Below are 19,181 nucleotides of genomic sequence, written 5' to 3'. Positions count from 1 at the left end.
CTCTCTACTTTACTCAAGGAGACCCCTGGCATGCCTCATTTGCTTCCTCCAGCTAGTTGGCCTAAAAAAATCTCTCCAGGCAGCAAAATGGGTCCATCATAGGATTAATTATTTTGTTTCTCCTCAGTGATTGCTAACCTCTGCTATCTAATTTTCAGTGTCTGAAAACTATTATTTCATATATTTTGTCATGTTTTTAGTTGTCTCATGCAGAATGATAAATATAGTCTTGCTTATTTCATCTTGGCTAGAAGCTATTTCTTAATGTAGGAAATCTGTCTCCACACTGACATCATCCAGTACATGTCAGCTCCTGTTACTGGAGATGACTTTTTTAACTTTCTTGATTTTAGTGCTTGAAAACTTCTCAGGCAAAGAATAATCCCCCTTGACTTATAAGAAAGTTATGTTTTCTGGCCACACTAAAGGTTGAAATGTGTTCTGCACTTTCTTTAACCCCATCCCTTATTTCTTAAATCTTTTCTTTGTTAAATACACACTGGGAAACTTTAAAAAGGTAAATATTTAAGAAGTGTCTGCTGGGTAATAAGACACTTTAAGTTTAATTTTTAATGAATAAATAATATTTATACATATTTATAGGGTATGATATAGGTTTTGATACATGTTTACATTGTATTATGATTCAGTCAAGTTTATTAATGAACCCACAATCTCACATAGCTTTTTTCTACATTTATTTTTGCTTTTCTGTTTTTATCAGCTTTTACTATTTGTACAAAGTAATGGATAACTTTGTGACATTTCATCATATGTATATAATGTACTTTGATTACATTTGTCCCTTCTGTTACCATTTCTTATTCTTCCTTCCCTCTTTGGGCTTCCATACACCTAATAGCCTTTCCCTCCCTAAATTCCACATATAGGCAGTGTAAGGAAGTGCCGAACAAAGACCATGCCAGGTGTGGAAAAGGAAGATTTATTTGGAACCAGACCACAGGGCTGTCACTCTCGGGTTCAGAGTGCAGTGGCTTGGCTGAAAGTAGTGGGTTTTATAGGAGGGGCCAAGCCATGGGGGAGGGAGAGAGTCTCTGGTCTCTGATTATCTGTCATCACCAGATGGAACAGGTCAACATGCCTGGTTAGTTGAGTAACTGGAAGTTCCTGAGTTTTGTAAGCAGAGAAACAAGCAAGCAGGGGAGTTTGGCAAGCAGTCATAAATCAGGGGGGTCTGGTTTCAGTGCTGGTCTTGGGACTTTCCGCCTGCCCCAAGAATGCCAGGGACCTAACAGGAGGAAACGTGACATTCACTTTTATATGACTGGCTTATTTCACTTAATATGATCATCTCCAGTAACATCCATTTTTCTGCAAATGACATGATTTTATTCTTTTTTTTTCTTTTGGATAAATAAAGCTCCATTGTTGATGATCCTGGCTGATTCCATAATTTAGTATTGTGAGTAGTGCCAAGATAAACATGGGTATACAGGCATAATTATAGTAAACTGACTTTGATTCTTTTGGGTATATACTCACAAGCAGTATATTTGGACCACATAGTTGTTCTATTTATTTCATTTTTGAGGAATTCTGGTATGATTTGCATAGTGGATGCACTAATTTATATTCCCACCAATGGTATATAAGTTTCCCTTTTCTCCACATCCTCACCAACATGTGTTGCTTTTTTATTTTCCTGATCATAATCATTCTAACTGGGGTGAGATGGAATGTCAATATACTTTTGTTGGCATTTCCCCAGTAGCTAAAATGTTGAACACTTTTTTATGTGTTTATTGGCCATTTTGGAGCTTTCCTTTGAAAGGTGTCTGTTCAGTTCATTTGCTCATTTATTATTTGATTATTTGCTCTGTGTTTAATTTTTTGAGTTCTTTATATATTCTGGATATTAATTTCCTATCAGATGGATAGCTGGCAGATTTTCTCCCACTTTATAAGTTGTCTCTTCATTCTAAAACTTGTTTCTTTTGCTGTGCCCATTTGCTATTCAGAAGCTTTTTAATTTGATGCAATCCTTTTTGTTAATTATTGATGTTATTTTCTCAGGTATTGGATTTCTATTCAGAAATTTATTTTCTATAGCTATATCTTAAATTGTTTTCCCCTAGTAGATTCAAAATTTCAGGTCTTTCATTAAGGCCTTTGATCCAGTTTGAATTTATTTTTGTACTGAGGGAGAAACAGGGATCTATACATCAGTCTTCTACATGTAAATATCTAGTTTTCACAGTACTTGTTAAAAAAAGGCTGACTTTTCCCCAATGTGTGTTCTTGGCATCTTTGTCAAGAGTTAGATGGCTGTGGCTGTGTGGGCATATTTCTGGGTCTTCTTTTCTATTAGCCTATTTGTTTGGTTTTATGCCTGTATTGTGCTGGTTTGGGTACTATGGCTCTACAGTATAGTTTGAAGTCAGGTACTATGATACTTCCAGCATTATGCTTTTTGCTCACAATTGCTTTGGTTATTCAAGGTCTTGCTGCTCCCATAAGAATTTTAGGATTATTTTTTCTATTTCTGCAAAGAATGTCATTAGGATTTTGATGTGGATTTCTTTGCATCTCCAGATTGTTTGTTAATTAGACATGGAGAAGACTTTAAAAATATCTTAAATAAGATAAATCATTTCCCTTCTTATTGAAAGAATGTGAAAATTGGCCTAAACTGGCTTCTATATATGGAGATAAAATGTGGTTGAAAGCAGTCTCTGGAAATTGTACACTTAATCTAACTTAATGTGCAAATAGATCATAGCCTAATCTGACCATATACCCTGATAAGCAAGCAAGTAAATTTCAGCCAGTAATAGTAGTCAGAAGAATTTTAGTAGGCAAGGTCACATTTTTTACTTGCATGCTTTACTTTAAAAAACAGCAAAATTTAATTTACTTACTAATCTACCTGCTTCAAAAACAGCAAAAAATATTAGAACATTTTAATTTCCATCACTATGCTCTTAGCTTGTATACTAATGTAACTTTTTCATTTCATTTTGCTTTTCTACATCTGAAAATAGCCATAATTATTATAATTATATTCAAAACATACTTATCTAGATTTGCTGACATATTTGACAATTTTTTGTTCAATATTGTCTTTGAAATCTGTCTTTTCTTCCTTTTTAAAAAATTTTTTGTATTAGTTCCTTATTAATTGACCATGACTGATAAATTGGCTGGCATTTTACTTGTTTAAATAATTTAATTTCATCCTTAATTTTCTGTAATAATTTAGTGCCATGTGTAATTTTAGATGAACTTTTAAGAAGTCAGTATCTTCTGAATTTTAAGGTTCCTTCTAGTAGCAATTATTATTATTATATAACTATTACAGTTACTATTTTGAAGTCACCAGTCAATCTAGTTTTTTCCATTGGTTAGAATGTTGTCTTATCCCTATTTTGACTGTGATGTTAGTTTTATGTTAGGACCATGTTAGAGATAGATCTCTTTACTTCTTTTTAATCACATACAGAAGGAATCATTTTTCTGATTCTGAAGATTCATGTCTTCCATCATGGCACAAACATTGTTTCCTTGATTTCAAGATGCAGACTGGCAATGAAAATGGTCATGTCTCAAGGACAACCATCAGTTTAATGATAACAGAATAAGATCTGCCACAGAATCTGTGGTAGTCTATCAGGAAGATTAGATATAAATCAGTAAGTATTTGTTGAGTGACTCAATAACATGGCGTTGCAAACAGTAAAAATGTTTTCTTAAGTTACTTGGAATTTTTTAACAAAAAGGAAACTGTATGGTGAATGATACGCATCAAACTTTAACACAAACATGTGTTTTAATGAAGTAAAATATTCGTAGGTAGTATGATAAACCTAAATATTTATTTATTAAATATATGTATATATTTTTTATTGTTCTGCTGGGTGGGGGTACACTGTAGCATTTACAAATGTTCTTACAGTGTAAGATTTTTGCTGTTCTGGTAAAAAAAAATCAACCATGTTTTATTGCCTAAAGAAATTCATCAATATGTCCTGAGTACAGATTATTTTAGTTTTTTAAAAATAACTTGTTGACTTACATACATTCAGGAAAAGCAGTAGTACTGTCAAAGATAATGCCAAAAAACATTTAAAGCAATTGGATTCTAAATTTTATGTGATTGAAAATGATAAATAACAGTTTCTGAGGAGACTATACTAGTATGAAAATTGGCATGCATGCTGTGTAGTTAATTGGACACTGTGTACAGAAAAAATAGGTCTATAGTGATCACATTAGGGAGTAAATATTCTGTCATTAGTGTGATACCACCATGCCCAAGGAAAAAAGATCCTTCTATATGGCTATAAAATTTTCCATCGTATTTAGTTTAAAAGGTAAACACAGAAAAAGTGAAATTCACTTAATGGACTAAATTAATGTGTGTTGTCAAAGATTTCTAATGAGTACCATAAAAATTTTAAATGAAATATACTGTTGAGCTTAGTTCCATCTATTCAGTAAAAGACAGGCCTAACTGTACAGCTTAATGGAACCTTATAACCTGTCACCAGACCCTCGCAGCAGCCACGTCTGCCCAAAGATCAACTATAGACATGCCTTTTGATATACCCAGGAGAAATCTTCCCTATCCAAAGATTCACAGTAACATGCTTTGTGTGCCACCAAAAGCAGTCCTACTGACCATGGTACAACTATAAGTGGTCCCATAACCAGGATCCAGACCCTCTCATCCATAGTCCAGGAGCACTCTTGGACTCTGTGGAGACATGAAGGGGGCACATGTATCTCTACCACCAGAGACAGGCCTGAAGACATTATCCAAGCTAAGCTATGCATCCTGGAGCAGCTCTGTGGCTCAATTCTAGGGATGATCTGCTGTGGCCTAGGTCAGGTCCTTCCTTCTCAGGGACACACTTAGTGGTCTGGCATAAGCCTTGGTCTCCTGCACATCTGGTAACAGGCCTACTATTTACTGCTTCAACTGAAGACCCTGAGGAAGACAATTGTGCCAGCACTAACCTGACTGAACATGGTCCAAAAGGCAGTCTACATAGACAGGGACAAGCCCACCTGAGCTACTATAACAAGACCTACATAGAAAGTCTAGTAATAGCCATATATCCTGGATCTAATCCAACTCATCCATAATAACAAGGGCAATCCTATAAACCCAGAAATCTGGCAGGAGAAAGTCTGTACCTGTTGAAAGCAGTCTGTAAAGACTAGGAAAGGTATTGCTCCTTCAAATTCACAGATAAAACTGCAAATATACGCAGATCATGAGGAATCAACCAAGCAGTGTATGACCAAAGGAAACTAAGGAAGCTTTAGCAGCTGTATCTAAAAGACTGGAGATCCATGATTTGCATAAGAAATAATTAAAATAATCATTTTATATAACCTCAATTTACAGTTGAGAAGAGAGAAAAAGGAGGAAAAGTTGTTTAAAGAAATTGCCAAATATTGGGATAAACGTGGGTAGCCAGAAACATGAAGCTCAAGCATGCCAAGTAGAATCATTCCAAAGAAGATTACTCCAAGATGCAATATAATCAAAATGCCAAAAATTTTAAAAAATAATTTGGAAAGCAACAAATGATAAGCACCTCATCACTTATGAGGGAATGTCCATGCATCTACTGGCAGACACCATGCAACCAGGAGTGAGTAGGATAATGTATTTAAAGTAGTGAAAGAAAAAAATTGTTTCCAGACAAGATTACAAGTGAGAAAGATATCCCCAGAAAGTCAAAAGCTGAGGCATTTTGTCATCAGATCTGCCTTACAAAAATAATAAAAGAAGTTCTTCAAGTTGAATGAAAGGATGTTAATTAAGACTATGAAAATACATGAAAGTGTGAAACTGTCTGGTAAAGATAAATTCATAATCAAATTCAGAATACTCTCATACTATAGCAGGGGTTGGTAAATCACTTTATTACTCTAGTCTAAAGGATAAAAGATTAAAATATTGAATAGAACTGTAACTATAATCATTTGTAAAGAATATTCAATATAAAAAAGATGTAAAATGTGACAGTAGAAACGCAAAATATGTCCTAGGGAATAAATGTGTAGAGTACTTGAATGTTGATCATTGTGTGAGTTTAAGCTGGATTGAACTATAAGAACTTTTATGTAAATATCATGACAATTACAAAGGACATTCCATTAAGCAAGAAATGAAAAGAGTCAAAATGTACCACTAAAAAAACAACAAATAACAAATGCAAACTACAAAAGAAGACAAAAGGAACAAAAAGCACAATAAAAAAGATAGAAAACAATTAACGAAGTGGCAATACAATTTCGTTACTTATCCTTACCAGTAACAATTCTTTACCAATCTACAATTACTTTAAACACAAATGGATTAAATTCTCCAAACAAAAAACACAGAATGGCAGTGAATAGATTAGAAAACAAGATCCAACAACATGCTTTTTATGAAAACACACTTTAGATTTAAAGGCATACATTGAGTCAAAGTGAAAGAACAGAAAAAAAAAATTCTATGAGAATGGTAACCAAAAGATAACAGAGGTGGCTATACTTACATCAGACAAAGCAGACCAGTCAAAATCTGCCACAAGAGACAAAGAAAGTAACTATATAATGATAAGGTGGTCAATTTATAAGGCAGAAATAATAGTAATTATGATATATGTCTCTAACCTCAAATAAAATAAATAAGTAAAGCAAATATTAATAACCGAAGGGAGAAATACATAGCAATATAATAATAAAATGGGACCCAATACCTTACTGGTGATAATGAATAAAATATCCACACTGAAAATCAATAACAACACAAGAGGTCTGTAGCAATACTATCAACCAAATGGACCCAATATACACACACAGAATGATCCATCTAACAGCAGCAAAATATCTACTCTTACCACACACTGAACATTCCACATTCTAGATCATTAAACCACAAAAAGTCTTAGCATGTGTAAGAAAATTGAAATTGAACCAAGTATCTTTTTTGATGATACTGTCATGCAATTAGTGCCAATTAATGTTAGGAAATTGCAAAATTCATAAATATGTTGAAAATTAAATAACTCTTTCTTTAAGAAACAATGGGTCAAAAAATTCAAAAGGGGAATAAAATCTAGAGACAAACAAAAATGGAAACACAACATATCAAAACTTTTAGAATGTGACAGAAATTGTACTAGGAGGGAAGTTTATAGCAACAAATCCTTATGTTAAGAAAAATTATCTAAAATAAGCAAAATGTTATGTTTTAAATATGAAATGTCTCCCACAGGTTTATTGTTTGAGGCTTGCTCCCTAACTGGTGGCACTATTTTGGGAGGTTCTGGAAACTTTAGAAGGTGGGACCTAGCTGAAGGAAGTACATCAGGTCATTGGAAGCTGTATTTTGTCTTGGCCCCCTCTCTGTCACTATCTGATTTTTACCCAGCCTGAGGTGAAAAAGGCACTGCCTTTTTCAAGTGCCAAGTGCCAACTGCCTCTGCCACCATGATGTTTGCCTCATCATGGGTCCAGAATCAACAGAGTCACTGACTATGGACTAAAATCTCTGAAACCATGAGCCAAAATAAATCCTACTTTAAGGTGGGTGTTTTGTTATAGCAACAAAATGTCTGACAAACACAGAATACTGGCACCAGAGAGGTGGGATCATTGTTATAATTATCCCTGACCATGTGATTTTGAAATTGCTTTGCAGTAGGAACTTGGAAAAATTTAGAAGGCATAAGATGTAAGCAGAAATTAATGGGCAATTCTGGTAGAAGCTCCCAAGACCAGAATCCTGATAGGAAGATTGAGTCAGTACTGGGTTTATGAGACTTCAGAAAGAAAGATGGTGTATGTTAGGAATTGCAGTAGAGGTTATTCACATTTTATGTTGGCAAAAGAGCAGCTACACATTTTTCTATTCCCTAAAACTTTGAGGGATGCTGCCAGAGGAAATTTCAAGGCATTCCAGCATTCAGACTATGGCACAATTATTACTGGTTGGTTTTAGCCAGGTTTATAGCGATAATTGGTAGCAAAAACCAAAGCAGAAAGACTTGAAAAAAATTAAAGTTTGGTCAGAAAAGTCTGTGTAACATTAGGACTAAGGAAGATAAAGTTATTGAAGAGATTAACACTATTAAGAAGTTAGCTATTCTGCACAGGACAATAGAAAAGATGCCTTGAAGACTCAAGGATATGAAAGAGTAAACTCATTTGAAAGATGCATTTCTCACACAGGGCCACCTAGAAAGCTGTTTCCCCACAATTCCTTTCACTTTGTTCAATTTTGCAGGCACTCAGAGGCTGCTGTGACCATGATCCAAGAGTACACAGCTACTACTCAAGCTGATGGCAGACCTTGTCACTGTCCACATGATGCTGTGTTTGCAGGCACACAGAATGCAAGAGCTATGAGATCATGGAGGTTTCCACACAGATTTCAAATGAAGACTTGGGAAGCCAGGCAATGTTTGATGGAGTCAAGATCCCAGCAGGTATCTCCTGAGAAGAAGATGAGTGAAACTGAAAATGCAGTGATGATACCAGGAGGCTGCAGGTGGCAGGACTGTGGAATGTCTGCACAGGAAAACTGCAGGCAATTAGGGGAGGCCAGCCCAAGAGAGAGGCCATGTGGGCTACAAACGGCAAAGCCATAGGGGTAGGGTTGCCCAAGCCAATGGAGCTTGTATCATGCCACCACATGCCATGGGTGTCAGACACGGATCTATAAGAATGTTTACTCTACTGAGTTTTAGTTTGCTTTGGTACTATTTCTCCTTTCTATGCTGCCAATCCTCTCTTTTGGAATGGGAATGATTACTCTGTGACATATATTGGAAATCTATAAACAGTTTTTTGTTTTACAGGTGCTCATGGCTGAGAGATTGCCTTGAGTCTCAGTAGAAACTTTGTACTTATATTTTTGAATAATGTTGGAACCATGAAGAATATGGTAATTGCCAGACATGGATGGTTCATGCCTGTAATCCTAACTACTTGAGAGGCAGAGATCAGGAGGATGGTGGTTCAAAACTGGCCTGGGCAAATAATTCATGAGACCCTATCTCAAAAAATCCCAACATGAAACAGGGCTGGCAGAGTGGCTCAAGTTGTAGAGTGCCTGCCTAAAAAGTGTGAAGCCCTGAGTTCGAACCCTAGTATCTCAAATAAAAAAAAATATGGGAACTTGGAGGCGATGGACTAATTCCATTTTGTATTTTGAGATGGACATGATCCTTTGGGGTCCAAGAGAATAATATTATGTTTTGAACATGAAATGTCCCCCACAGGCTTGTTGAAGGTTTGGTCCCTGGCTGGGGACTATTTTGGGAGGTTCTGAAAACTTTAGGAGGTGGGACCTAGCTAGATAAAGTGGGTTCCTGGATGCATGTCTTGTCGCAAGCTCCTCTCACTCTCTGCTTCCTGCCTACCATGAAATGAGTAGCCTCTGCCATATGCTTCTGTACCATGGACCCAGACTCAACATAGTCAATGACTATAGACTGAGAACTCTGAAAACATGAGCCAAAATAAATCCTTCTTTCCTTTAGTTATTGGCTTTTGCCAATACTGGGGTTTGAACTCAGGCCCTTGTGCTTGCCACTTAAGCCACATCCCCAGCCCTTTCAGGTTTAGTTATTTTTCAGATATCTTATGCATTTCACACAGACTGGCCTCAGTCAGTGATTCTCCTATCTATGCCTCCCACATAGTTTGAATTACAGACATACGCCAGTATCTGCCTTTGAGATAGGTTCTCTTTAACTTTCTTTTTTGGCTTGGCTGGCCTCAAACCACAATCCTCCTACTTTTGCTTCCTAAGTAGCTAAGATTACAGGTGTGAGTCACCACACCTGACTTCCCTTAAGATATTTAAATGAATTTGTCAATACATAAATCACTTTTGTACAAGACCTTAATAAAAGAAGAAAAAAAGAAATGATCAGAAAGGTCGAAGAATGAAGGAAATAATAAAAACTACATTAGAAATAAAATGAAATAAAAGTGAGAAAAACAGTAGAAGTCATCAAGAGCTGATTTTTTTTTTTTGAAAAGTTAGGTAAAATTGGCAAATCTTTTTCTAGTCTAACTAAGAAAAAAATAGAAAAAAATTCTAAAATTTGTATGGAACTACTACAAGAGACTGAACAAACAGTGCAATTTGGGGAAAGAAAAACAAGCAGGAAGCAATACACTTTCTGACTTAAAATTATATTAAAAATCTGTAGTAGCCAGAACAATGTATTGACCTAAATACAGGCATATAGACCAATGGAATAGAATATAGAACACGGAAATAAACTCATGACTATTCTGTCAAGTGATTTTTGAAGACAGTGCCAACAATAGACAATGGGTAATGATATTCTTTTTAATAAATAGTAGGGAAAATTGGTTATGTACATGCAGAAGATTGGAATCTAGCCCCTATTACATACATGCAAAAATATTAACTCAAAATAGATTGAAGACTTAAAGGTAAGACCTGAAATCATAAAAGGGGGTGGACATCCCTCTGAGAAGAAGCATGGGAAACATTCATTGACATATTGATTTTGGAAGCGCATTTTTGGTTACAACACTAATGGCATAGAAAACAAAAGTAAAAAGAAACAAGTAGGACTTTAGCACATTGTAAAGTCTTCTGCATAGCAAATGCAACAATCGGCACAGTGAAAAGTCAGCCTATGGAATGAAGGAAAATCATTTGCAAAAAATATGTTTAATAAAAGTTATTATCCCAAATATATACATAAGGAGCTCACCCAGCTCCTCTGCTCTCCTCTAAAAATAATCCAATTTAAAAATGGGTGAAGGACCTGGATAGGCAATTTTTAAAACACACATTTGAACAACACACATATGGAAAAAATGTTCAACACCACTAGGCATTTCATCCAGAAAATACAAGGCAAAAGCATAAGGAGATTTGGCCTAGACAAGTGTTGGCAGGATATGGAGAAAAGGGAAACTTTTTCATTCTCAGTAAAAAATGTAAATTCATACAATCATGTGGAAAATGGTATGCAGGCTCTTTAAAAAGTTAAAGTATAACTATCATATTATTCAGTAACCCCACTACTGGGCATATATCCAGAGGAAATGAAATCAGTATCTCAAGACTACACCGCCCCCCCCCCGTGTTTTCACCACCCACACATGTACATGTACACACGCTAGCTATGTGAGCTAATAGAAGTGTCAACTAGCTTGATCATTGTGATCATTTATATATATTATAACTGTTGCATTGCACCCCCTAAATTATAGAATTCTATGTCAGTTTACAAAAGAAAAGTGTGCTTCATTTGCAACACTTCCTGAATTCCAACAATATGTGAATAGTTTGCTAATTTAAGTTACATGTGTGACAATATATGTTAAAAGACATTTTAGTGCCTTCATCGTTTTCATTGCTAAAACAAGTATACAGAGGTTCACTCCAGAGTCAAAATGGAGTAACTATCAAAATAGTGCCCAAGAAACATCCTCAATATTAAATAACATCATTTTTGATGTTATTTAAATGTTATCACTTTTGGTGAACTGTCCTACTTAAACTCAATATTCCTTGAAAATTTATGCTCAACAATCTATAGAAATCAGAGATTTGTTTTCTGGAAAATATTAGAGATGCTAATGCTAAAATCCATTTAGACAATTTTATGACATCTTTCAGAATAATGTGAAATGAAATTACGTATATTGCACAATCTTGTTCTTTAGGTATTTACTTTGTTATTTCAATTTTTCTTAATCAGACATACATTAATTGCTCAAGCTGTGATTATTTCTGTTTGGTGTATGTGGGCATTATGAAGATATTTTTTCTGTGTTTCCTTGTTTAGTATTAGAGAAAGTACATAGAGCACCTATTGTATATTTGCAAAGAATTCAGGTCTGCTGTCTACAAAGTCTTTGAGGAAAAGAACACATTTGTTATACACACATATACATATATATCTGTTTATATATGTATGCTTGTTTTAATTTGAATTTATGTTTATTCAGTATAGATTAGAATGAAAAGACCAAGTTTGGTTTGAGAAACTATTTTTCCTCTGAAATGTAAAGGTAGATCATTAGCCAAAGAGTTGAAATTAATGGAACAGTCATATGGGAATTGGCTTGAAGTCTCTCTAGCCTCAAACTTTTTGCTAACTCCTTTACTCTCTTCTAAAAAAAATTACTCCTCAGTCACCCCACTGTCCTGATTTTACATTCTCTTGCTTTTGCCCTTGGTAACAAACATTTCCTCAACCCCACTTAATTTTGCATTCTTTGATTCTGGGAGAAAACCTTAGAAAACGTAACTTTTCTTTATCTCTGTTCATAATTTTCTAACCTGAAAAAAGCAGACATTTCAGATTTAGGAAGATGGCTAGGCTGAACCAAATAGTGTTTTCACAGTTGGCAAAACAGCCTGATGAAAGCATTATATACACTCAGCGAGGTTCTATTGGTTAAGTGTCTCTCATGAGCAGCTAGATGATCTTGCTTTTAGAAAAGAATCTTTGTGATGAATGAATTGGTACATAGAGCAATCAGGTGCTAATTAAGTTAATTTTCTTACACTAGCTATAAAACACTAAACGTTAAGTGTTTTAGTGTAAAACTCTGACAGCTTTAGAGTTTATTGCTATATTGTGTATGTGTGGTTATTTGACATTATAGAATGTATTAACGAGGGCCAAATTGCAACATGAAAAATATCACATTTCTCATTGGTCAAACCACAGTTATATACTTAAGCGCACTAATTCCTTGCTACAATCATAGCAATTTTTTTTATATAGACATAGCAGCCAGGTCAAATCCCCTCCCCATCCTCAATAAGGAGTGTTCTGAAATCTATAAATGAATTATAATGTCACTTATATTTGAGCAGCTCAGAATATTAGTTCCTGTTATTTAAAATATGTGTTGTTAGTTAATACAGTGGCAGAGTTATCAGATAAATGAAAAGTTGGATAGTCAAATGTTTACTTGACTTCTTAAATTTTAACCTATTTTATTGCTATTTTCAATATTTTAACAACTGAAGACCTCATAGGTGGTTACTAACGTAAGAAACATTATCTATCAAACTATTCATAGAGTTGGTTCCCTTCTGAGTTCAGACCCAATCATAAACAGAGTAGGGAAAATGGTATTTACATTTTAATAGTCATGGAAACTGGAACCAAACCTATTATATATGAAATAAAATGTCAAGAATAAGCTTCCAACTGTCGCTCAGTGATTTTGACGACCAAACATATTTGGAAAATTTTCTTTCATAAATTAATCTCAATACTTGAAAAATATAAAAAGATGTAATCAAAAGTTAGAAAGAGGACTTTCGATGTGAAAAACCTGAGGAATATTTCAAATGCATCTGTGACCTTTACCTAAAAACTTAACTTCCTTATTTTCCCCATCTGGAAAGCACTATTTGCTTCCCTTGCTGGAATCTTGTGACGTTTAATCAATGATGTGAGATGCTTTGGCTTCTACAGCTGGAGGCTGCCGGATAAATGCAAATTATTATTGTTATTTATTATTTATTGTTCTTTATCCCAACTTAGCTCCAGTCTCTGCAGGCTTCTTGAGTTATGGAGGCAAACAAATAATAAATGCAATACAGTCCTTCAGCAATACCAGAGTGCCCTTATCTGGAAACAGTTTAAAACATAATTCTACAAAAATATTTTATTTTGCTCTTCTAGTAAAAAAAAAAGAAATCACCAGAAATAAATTTTAAAATCTTGCCAGAACACCAACAAATTTTTATTCCTATTAACTGACACTTCTTTACTTCGAACTATTTAGGATTTTCATTAAATTTAGCATTTTTACTCAGTTGAGATAATGCTATTTTGAATTGGTATCCTATCTCTGTAATTTCATGTATTATTAAAACAATATCATTGACAGTTTTAATCATTTTAATAAAAAAGTATGTACATATCAACTTCATTGAATTCATAAAAATCAATTTTGAAATGGTTGTTCTATTATCCTTAACTGAAACACTATATTTTTTTAGATTTCTAGTCATGTACTCACTTTCTGTTAAATAGTTCATTTTCCTTTTTTTATAAATTTTATAATCATTATGTAACATTTTATATGAGTAGAAATTGCTGATGGTTTGTATTGAAAATATACTGAGATTTTATTAAAATGGATCCTTTTTATAAAGATAAGAAAAGTAAAATTGACTACTAAAATGGATTAGAAAAATGATTTATTAACAGAATAAATATGTCTTATGAGAAAAGATCTGTACAGTTTCATGTTCCTCACATACTATTGTGAACATATGAATTAAGAAATAATAAGAAAATGTGATTGATAAAAATGTCATAACACAGGATCAATGCATTTACTTATTTACATTTTATATCATAAGGTAGTCTCTAATATTCACCTTGTATGTCCAGTACACCCCCCCAGTATATGCCTGTCATCTATTTCAAATATTCAAATGATGTATTTATCTATTTTTTTTTATATCTAAAGGCTATCTTCTCTTTTGTAAGGTATACTTATTTTATCTGGTTTAAAGCAACGTTTTTACAGTATTTTAAAATGTAAGTTATATAATTTCAATTTATAGTTCATAAAATCTGCATAATAGCTATGAAGTGGACTTTAATATGTGTTTCCTCTTAAATCTGTTCTAAATATTATGTTAAAAGTTATTTATTTAAAAAATAAAGTAGTGAATTGTTTGACTCACAAAAATTCTACTAGAGATAACCAAAAACACAGAGGAAAATTATTTGTACTTTCTCTATGTAAGTCGTGGTACTAAAATGTAGAAAAGAAATAAGAAATGCAACCTGATTTATAAAGCACAGAGAGATTCAAGTCTTTGATGTATATTGTTTATGTCAATTCCTGAAGAGTCTGAAAGGAAATAACTTTGGCGGGGCAGTGTTTTCTGCTCAACTTAACAAATAAATGGTCAGATTTCTATGGCAGGATTTATGGGAGAAGAGGGTAAAGAAAAATAAGGAGGAAGAAAAAGAGAAAAGGAGGTCACAAATTCTAAAACACTCAGTTACATTCTATTCTTCTATGAATTCATCTTGGAACGTACCACCTAAAGATACTACAGGCCCCTCAGGTCATCCACCATAGAGCAAGACTAATTGGTGCTTGCCTAAGGACAACATCCAGACAGATATTTCTCCAAAATTATTGACTAAGTTTGAGCATCTGCTATATTTCTCCTGATAAAATTTCTTTCCTTAATGCCAAAAAAACCCCCCAAATCATCCATTTTATGGGTTTAACAATTTGTCAATTATTTAATATATCAATTTATTAAAAGTATAACCTAAAGTTCTGTCATGGTAAGATTTTGAATGTAAAGTTTGGAACACCAATAAAACTTCTTTGTGGTTCATGAGATGTTTGTGGCATTGTGTTCTAATGCCACAGTTATGGGTATAGCATCATTTAAAATCCAAAATGAATATATCACTTTTCAGTTTCCCTTCTAGTCTCTGATAACTTAATTCCTCCTTTTATCTGTCTCCAGTGATCTCCTTGAAATATTTTCTTATAGGTAAAAGTACATACTTAATTCTTCAGCAGTATTTTCCTCTTCACTTCCTCACAAATATGACCCTTTTTCTCACACATATTTTTATGGAAGTTATTTCTTAGAAACTATCTTGTTGGTTTTTAGAGCTGTTATTCTGATGAGTGCTTAATCAAGGAAGTGAATTGATCTAATTTTGATTGACATGACACTGTGACTTTACAATCAGAATTAGATTAAAGTAACTACTTGGAAAAGGAATTCCTTTTATTTTTTTATTTTGACCATACTTGGTATTAAACTCAGGGACTTTTGCGAGCTAGGCAAGTACTCTGTCACTTGAACCATGCCCCAGTCCTTTTGCCTTTTAGTTTGCTTTTCAAATAGGGTCTCATACTTTTGCCAAAGTGTCCTCAGACCATGATGCTCCTCCTTAGTAGCAAGGATTATAATCATGCACCACCATGCCTGGCTATGAAAAGGAATTCTTTCCCCATAATCCTGACTGGACCTTCTTATTCCCCTTTTTATTTATCATATTTCACCAGAACAAAGATTGACCACAGGAGAAAATATCAAAAAGACAAGAGTACACTCTTAATAAGATTTATTATTCCCAAAATTGTGCTTTACATTTTCACACAGGTTTTCTTTTTGTCAAATAAATGAGTTGCAGTGGACTGGGTAGGATGTGGACTAACTGCTCTGTAAATTAATACAAACTTCAGAGATGATGGATGATTGATTGATACATAGATCTGTGCTATCTCTGCCATAATCAATACCTTGAAACAGAGTTGGTGCTACAAGTGCCCTTAGCATTTCAGACATCCATAAATATATTAGTTGTTCCATTTTGAAGATCTCACAATCCTATGGCATTGCTACATGTCTGTACCCTGCATTCATGCCTATACGCATGGACTAATCAATGTGGAGAAAGGAGTTTGTTGAATGGCACACTTTGCAACTTCAGGGTTTCAAACTCTGATTTCCAGAGCTTTTCTCTCTGAAAATTTACACAAAGTACCCTGCCAGAAGCATACCACTTACAAATAAATATAACACTACACAAATCAAAAAGAAATAAATAGCTTTTAATAAATCCAAGGTTTTGAAAAATGTATTTCAATCTAGGACTGCTAGATTTTAATCCTTTCTCTTTTATGAGGTATGTGTAATTGTTCTGATAACTCATTAGTGCCATAATTTCTCAATGATAGAATGGAAATAGTAATAATAATACCTCATGAGGCTGATGGACAGAGTAAATAAAATAATGTTTGTAAGGTACATAAGATAGTTTTTTGCTCATAATAAATACTACATAAGGTACATATTCTCATCCTTGATTTTTGTCTGAAGATATCAAAAAAATGATACTTGGGGTGAATTCAAATATGATACATTTGGTATATTATAGGAATGCTTATGAATGTCACAATGTACCCCCATCCAGCACAATTTAAAAAAACATACTTGCTTTTATTTATAGTTTCCTAAAATAGTCTTCCTAGCATTATTTTACTTTAAGCATTTTACAATAGACTTTGTTTTTCTACACAATACAATTTAAATATTTAAATTTAAATGGTTCTCTAATGTTATTTTTTAACTAAATTCACCTTCCTCCACAGATTTCCTCCCACTGCAATCCTCACTCACTGATCATAGATATGAATGTAGAAATAATCTGAATCAAGAAATAAGGGATGGTAATTATTACATGAAGGAATTTCATAAAGTTTCTATAAGATTTATTAGAGATAAGACAGATTAAACATGGCATAAACTGTTCTTTTAAAAGAACCCCACTAATAGCCCTATGTTTTATGGGTCAAAATTCCACTTATTTTAAGTGTTACATATAAATTTTTAAATTCTTATAAATTTACAAGAAAAAACTTATAGATGATAGAAGATAGATGACAGATTAGATAGATAGATAGATAGATAGATAGATAGATAGATAGATAGATATACAGGACTACCACAGCAATATTTTATAGTATGCAAACACATAGGATAGTATTATCAAATCAAATTCACACAAATCAGAGAGATGACTCATGGAGTTCTTCTTATTGTAGAGACACAAGTATTGAAATGGCCTAGAGAAACAGAAAAAGGTTTAGACTTTGAGAGCCTCTCCCAGCCACTTCCTCTGGTCACAATGTACCTCTGGCCCAGAATAGACAAAGTTTCTAAGAGATGTTAATGGGTTTCCTCACATAGTAGAGAACAGTTAATGTATCATGTTTCCTTATCCCTGGAGAGTTGTGCAGTCTACCTGGCACTCTCCAGGGACCTATGCATCACAGACTTTGGGTTCTATTTACTAGAAGTAATTCTTGTTCTAGGAATTCTGCTATGGACACTTTGGAGAAAAGTTCTCTTCCTTCTAGCAAGTATCATTAGTCTATTTGCCCAGAGGGTCTGTGGACAAGAAAATTAGACCAAGTTACTGGCCTTCTTTTCTTTTTCCCTGGAGCATCCCTACAGTAAAGGTAGTGAATTACTTCTGTCTGGCTGCTGTAACTATTTCTTTCCTTCCATAACTTTTAATATTTCAGATTGCCTTCATTATGGAATGATCACAATTAAATCTACACAGTAAGAGAGTAAATGTTATTATCTCTGTATTAAAACAGAAACCAAGCTTCCAAGAGATTAGAGCCTACCATATAAAATTCTAGAACTGGTAGTGCTGTCTTTAGATTCTCAGTTTAGGACCCACTTTCTCACTTAAAAATATTCAGCACTGTTTTGTAGTAGTTACTATCACTGGTGTTCTACAGTCTGTGATCCAAAAAAGTACTTGCTTTCTAATTTTAGCCATTTCCATGGCTTAATGTGAATCAAATGATCCATGAGAAGATGCTGACTTACTTTAAAGTCTGGGGATTATTTAGCTCAGGGATAGAGTGCTTAACTAGCAAGTGCAAGGTCCTGGGTTTGAAACTTAGCACTGCAAGGGAAAAAAAAAAGACGCTGATTTTTCTGGACAGATTTTTAACAGTGAAAGCAAAGAAATAATTAATGTTTTGTGTAGAAAGAATAAAACTATAGCTGGGGATCATTGATCATTGTTGTCAGAACAGTCATAGGTCATCTTGTTCAAATAAACACAGTGTTCCTTATTCCAGAGTAAAGACCTGTTGTCAGTCATGCATGCCTTGGCAGTGAATTTTAGCTTAAAATTTGGCTCTTTTTGATAGTTTTATTTAAAACTCCATATCTTATTGTGTAAGAAAAGACTACCCTGATTATTAAGAGGTTTTTCAAGGGCCAGAAGAAATGGCCAAGGAGGTTGAAATGGCTTCATCTTTGGCCTTGGCGCTCAAAGGTGCTCAGAGCCTACCCAGTCTGAAGAGGGACTTCAGCACTGCTGGCAGCCCATGTGCATGAAGACACAGGACCAGGATCAGGAATGTGTGAGAGCCCTGAGACATCATACACAAAGTGAGCTGAAAAGTAAATTGAGTAAAATAAGAAATAAAAGTTAAACAAACTTGCTTCCTGAAAATAGTCCAAGAAAGAGAGATGCAAAAATGAAAAATACATATTTATTTGCACCCCATGGCTATCTCAAAAGCTCCCTGGGGGAGGATATGTTAGTGATCGTCAGCATTATCAAGTGATACTGCCTTCCAGTCAGAATGAAAGTATTCATTCATTTACAAATAAAACC

General features: G+C 34.2%; 1 long non-coding RNA gene across 7 annotated transcripts in view; it reads left to right on the top strand.

Annotated features, from left to right (window-relative positions):
* LOC141423977 (uncharacterized) overlaps window positions 1-14,047 on the top strand; it is a 233,855-nt gene extending 219,808 nt beyond the window's left edge. For 6 of the 7 annotated variants that reach the window (XR_012448744.1, XR_012448750.1, XR_012448743.1 and 3 more), the window contains 2 exons: window positions 3,461-3,650; window positions 8,249-14,047. This is a non-coding gene — a long non-coding RNA (uncharacterized lncRNA). The remainder of the gene's footprint in view (window positions 1-3,460; window positions 3,651-8,248) is intronic. The other variant, XR_012448745.1, reaches the window with a different exon arrangement.
* The last annotated feature ends 5,134 nt before the right edge of the window (window positions 14,048-19,181 follow it).

The sequence above is a fragment of the Castor canadensis genome, chromosome 1 (genome assembly GCF_047511655.1).
Source record: "Castor canadensis chromosome 1, mCasCan1.hap1v2, whole genome shotgun sequence".
Classification (NCBI taxonomy): domain Eukaryota; kingdom Metazoa; phylum Chordata; class Mammalia; order Rodentia; family Castoridae; genus Castor; species Castor canadensis.
Note: the sequence above shows the minus strand (reverse complement) of the source record. Positions and strands in the feature narration are given on the sequence as shown.